The sequence below is a fragment of the Lemur catta genome, chromosome 4 (genome assembly GCF_020740605.2).
Source record: "Lemur catta isolate mLemCat1 chromosome 4, mLemCat1.pri, whole genome shotgun sequence".
NCBI classification, from domain to species: Eukaryota; Metazoa; Chordata; class Mammalia; order Primates; family Lemuridae; genus Lemur; species Lemur catta.
Genome location: NC_059131.1, coordinates 108,868,613 through 108,874,123, shown reverse-complemented (window position 1 = coordinate 108,874,123; position 5,511 = coordinate 108,868,613). Strand labels below are relative to the sequence as shown.

Here is a 5,511-nt window from a genome sequence, read left to right as displayed (position 1 = left end):
GCAGTATAGTTCAGTCAACTAACTACAGTACGCTTGACATAATGAAAAGTGTCCTGAACATAAAAGAAGTCTTAGCGCTATAACCAACAGTTATTTGTTCATTGACAAGTTGCTTTTCTTAGGCTCAACATCTTTAGGACATGAGAATTTTTCTGCCTTCTGTCAGTATTAATAGGTTGTCATATATATTTGATACTGACAATATAACATTTTTACAATGCTTGAAGAAATAGTGAAGTAATGGAATATTTTGTTCTTGAATTTAATTGCTGATATTACTTTAGAATCCCAAATGCAATTCATTCTGAGGCCAGGTGTGGTGGCTGATGTCTGTAATCCTAGCACTCTAGGAAGCCAAGACAGGAGGCTTAAGCTCAGGAGTTCTAACCCAGGCTAAGCAAGAGTAAGACCTCATCTTTACCCGAAACAGAAAAAGTTAGCAGGGCATGGTGGTGAGTGCCTGTAGTCCCAGCTACTCAGGAGGCTGAGACAGGAAGATGGCTTGAGCCCAGGAGTCTGAGGCTGCTGTGAGCTAGGCTGATGCCACGGCACTCTAGCCCAGGCAACAGAGTGAGACTCTGTCTCAAAAAAAAAAAAAAAAAAATTTAAAACCCATTCTGTATTTTTTCCAGATGTTAAAGTTTTCAGGAAATGTTATTGAGTCCTAATTTCAATTATTAGTTGTCCTATTCTCTGTGGCTCATAATTCAGGGTATCTCAGCTATTTTATACTTTGAAACAAAATGTATTAATAAATATATTATAGCCTTAAATTAGATAAAATAAATGTCCCCCATTACTGACCTAATCAATCACACCAAGGGCGGAAAACTAATAAACGTCAAGACCTGGTTTGGACTGCTACTGTTCCTTCTCTACCTACTCAAACTCTGAACCAGCAGATCTTTGTTAGCATGATGCTTACTCTCCATGTTTCTCTCCAAGTGACGTGGAAAGCAACACGTTACTTTTATTTTTTTCTAAGTTCAATGAAGGGGATGCTAGTTAACATTTTCTCATGTCTGAGGTAAGTACCAACAACATATTTGCACGATAACATTACATGTCCAATACTCAACTCCACTGTCATTTCACAGATCACTTTACACAATTTTCTTTTTAGTGAAAATCACAATTTTAATATTGGGTGACAGCTGTTTTGCTCTGACACACCCTGTTTCCTTGGAGCTAGTCAGCAACTAGTCAAATGATGTTCAAAGGACTGCACAAAATATGAAATGCTTCATAAATTTTTATGCCATCCTTGGGCAAGGACCATGATAATCTTCTCCATATTCTTTCAATTTTACTGTAAGTGTTGATGAAGCAAGCACAAAGTCCTACTTGGACACTGACGAGTCATGGATGAGGCTTGGCCCCATTGAATCCAACCAACCTCCTGTTTATTTATTTATTTATTTATTTAATCAACAGAGGAGCCAGTCAACCAATTAACCTACTTTAGACTCAGAGAATTCTGTTGACTGGCTTCCTTGTGTGGTGGAACTTGAAAATATTTAATAAACTTGAGGTACAGATGCATGTATTGATAGCTTGGGAGATTTTCACTGTGAAAAACAGATCACATGAGGGGCCAACTACAAGTTTGTGACCGTAACTCTGCACAAGGATGAAATGTAACTTTCCGGTACCTAAGAAAAGGCACCACACAGGGGGAAAAGGGGGCTTAGCACACAAATCCAGTAGCAAAGAAGAAAGGAAGCCCTAATATCTTCCTGCAACAATATTTGAAACTCTCTGACTATTTAGAACAATCCCAACTATTTGTTAGAGGGAAGACAAAGAAGGGCATCAAAGGATAACTTACCAAGAAGATCTAGGCTAAGTCCAGGCTGAGATGAGGGCCCCATGTGAGGTTTTGAGTGTGGAGGGAGGGCCATTTTGCTGACTGTGTGTGTGGGCATAGCTAGGAGGCCCAGCTGCCAGACCAGGGTACTGGTGCTTTAGGAACAATGGTGGAGCATATGTGCCTATGCACATGAAATCAAAAAAGATGTGACATTGAAGGCTAAGTATGGATCACCGTGAACACTGAGGGATGGGAACCTGTAAGGGCACCCTGGTTGCAAAGGTCAATCATTTCCAGATAGCAAGACCAGTGTCAAATGCAACGACAGAATCAAAGGAGGCAATAGAATGATTGAAATGTCCTTTCATTCCCCTCCTTCTGACTTGTAAAAATGGCTGTCTTCTTTGCACTTAGAGAACACTTTAATTTCTTCAGAAATTCAAGGAGGAGGCTATAGGAGATAGCCCCTAGGAGACAGTACAAAATTTTCTGTTAACTAGACACTTCAAGACCCAAATAACTAATTAGAAGAATCAAATATGTCACATGATTATTATCCCATGCTGAGGGGTTATTCATCTAATGAAATGGAAAACATTGATATCACTAAAGATAATGGCCTTAAAACTCCTGAAATGAAGAATTCTGTACCTATTACTACTTTTAACTACTTTAGCCTTTTGCTTCATTTCTGACTGATCAATTGGACTAACTCACTGCCATTCCCATGCTACCTGAAACACACTATGAAATTTCACCTGATGTATGAGCGAAAAGACTGATAATTATTTTAAACCTCAGTTTAGTGTTAATTAGTCTTTTAATGTAAATACTTACTTATGTAAACCACTAGCAGTGGGATAATCTTTTGCAGCCCATCCAAAGATATCTTCATGAAAAACATCAGTATCTTGCTCAAGAAGAAGAGTGACTATACTTGGTGATTTACAATGTGCAGCAAGCACAAGGGCTGTTCTAAAATAACAGAGAGATAACTTCATTCCTAGGAACTTTAAAAAAGTTATTTAAAATGCTAATTTAATATATATTACCAGCTGAATATTCTGCCTGTCATTGTAGAATTAACCATTTACATGTACTAACTGGCACAAGCATCTTGGATGCTCAAGTGTTTATCTTTATAAATTACCACCAAGGTTAAAAGCAAGGGACAAAAGGTAGCATTTTGTCTCATTAAGGTATAACATAGGAGGAGTTGGTCATTCTTTGCTGAGATCACTTATCTAAAGTAAGCAAGGTATTAACTGAAGTACTGTCCATGTCCTCCCTATTTTGATATAATGTACTGTAATTCAAAGTCAACCAGGGGTCAGTTAAATAGGAGCTATCTGCAGGCTTAAAACAATAACATCAATAATAATGATAAAAATAGGAGTCATATTGGTTTCAGTTAATCATGCTGATGAGCATGCGCTGGGCACTGAATTCAATGCTCTCTATATAATCTGACTTGTACACAACCATCCTGGAAAGGCATATTGTTATTCTCCTTTTCATGTTAGAATACACATTTGGTGATAAGTAGTGTTCCCAAGGTCACACACTTACTTAGCAAGTGGGAAAGCTAGAATTTAAACCCGGTCTTATGTGAATGGAAAGCCTCTTTTCCCTTTATCATCCACTTATGGCTTATCTTCTTCATTAAAGAGAAACATTATCCAAATAAAGTTCTCTTTCTCCCTTTTCTCATAACAATTAAAAAGAAAAAAATCAAAATACGTTAGAAATAAAAACAGTAAAAACAACTGATGAACCCACAGTATCTAGCTATAGCAATTAATAATCCTTTAGGAATCACCTAACATCAATATTCTTCAAAGAAAGCAACTTAAAGCAAAGAGTTATCAAAAAGACAAAATGACTTTCAACTTCTATTTATGTTTCATATAGCATTTTTGAAGGAAAACTCTAGAAGAAAAAGTTAAAAAATATTATAAAAGGGTTAAGAACTTTGATATTGAGGCATAAAGTGAACTAAAAGTTAAAGTCCACACTTTAATAAAACTAGTATGAAACATCTTTAGCTGATATAAGATCACATGATCAAAAACATCAGATTACAAACAACAAATATCAGTCAGCATTATAAGAGATGACAAATCCTACTGCATACTGTTCTTTAGGTTGCCCAGTCCACGTAGTTGCTTTTATACCTAACTGATGATTTGTGTTGACATTTGTCACTCTATCCTCCCAAAAATTATGTTAATCTTCTTGTTCTTTTAATACTTCTGACTTGAATGACTCTTACTACCCTAAAATAACATTCACTTTTTTTTTAAAAAAAAAGCACTAAATACTATACCTGTTCATTTTATCGACTGCATTTACATTTGCATTCTTCTTTACCAAAAATTCTACCATTTCCTCTTTTTTTCCACTCACAGCAAGTAAAAGTGGAGTGAGGTGATCCTGTAATACAGCAAAATTGATATATCATTTACAAAATTTCATATCTACCAATTGAACTGAAAATTTGATGTAAGATCCTATGAACTTAAACATATCATACAGAAAGTAAATGAAAGGTAGTTTCATCCTCTCACCCCTCTGTGCTTTCCCATGTGCTGCTCCTTCCCTTAGAAACTCCCCTCCTCTCCCTCTCCACGCTAGCTCCTGCCATCTCCAAAATTCACTTCAAACATTTATGGGTTCCAAGAATCTTTGTTTCTATCACATTTACAATGGTATACTGTACGTATTTTATTGTTTTCTATCCAAACCAAGAACTTCTTGAGGGCAGGGGTTGTATCTTTTATCTCCTCATTCCCAAACCCTAAGACATAGTAGTAAATGCTTCAAGTACTTTTATTGAATTAATGATCTCAATTATTATATCTACAGCAACGTTTCTTAAATGACATTGCAGAGAGTATTTATTTACCACAATTAAAGACTATACCCCAAGAGACAGATTCTATGACCATCTATGCTACAGAAAGTGTGCAAAATTGTGTATCATATGTCCAGTAATAAAGAAATCTCTCAAACTTTGCCTCATCTCCATGTGACAATACTTTTCTTGCAAAAGAACATGTGAAGAACTAAATCTTCAGAGATAAAGTTTTGAGAATTTTCCAGTAAATATGGAGGTTTCCTCCAGGTGACACAAACTCATGTGATTCTCTTCTAACAGTGGTGTAGGACCCCAGGTGCCAATGTCAGGCACTACTTCCCCAAATGGGTCACTAAGGAAATGGGCTCTGAATAAATGAACTTCAATTCCTTATTATTACATGATCCATGTTGTTTCTCCTATGACAAGATGATGCATGACTTTTCTCCTCAATTATAATGACAATCCTGGGATGCTAATGCATATCTACTTTATTATATTCCACCTGTATTCTGATTTCCATTTTAATTGGTACTTACAAAGTTATTTTTACTTTATGCAAAATATAAATCAGAAATAAAAATATAATGGCTTATCAATAAAAGTTCTAATGGTGATCTGTGTGGATTATTGCTAACATAATGGAATCCCCTAAATCATTTGCACTTCACAGGGTCTACGCAGAGGAGAAAGATATACTGTTGTCTGAATTATGCACAGCCTAGCCAACTATAACCATGGGTAACCTAGAAAGCTTATAGGCTTGCTAATAGGAGAATGATTATTTATGGTATATATAAAGAAAAATAGATTTTGTAAAAAAGAACTTCTATATCCTAAAATC

General features: G+C 36.0%; 1 non-coding gene across 1 annotated transcript; it reads right to left on the bottom strand.

The window, feature by feature from the left end:
- Positions 1-1,227: 1,227 nt before the first annotated feature.
- Positions 1,228-1,334, bottom strand: LOC123637586. The gene has a single exon (XR_006734950.1). It is a non-coding gene; the product is annotated as a U6 spliceosomal RNA (small nuclear RNA).
- Between the last annotated feature and the right edge of the window lie 4,177 nt (positions 1,335-5,511).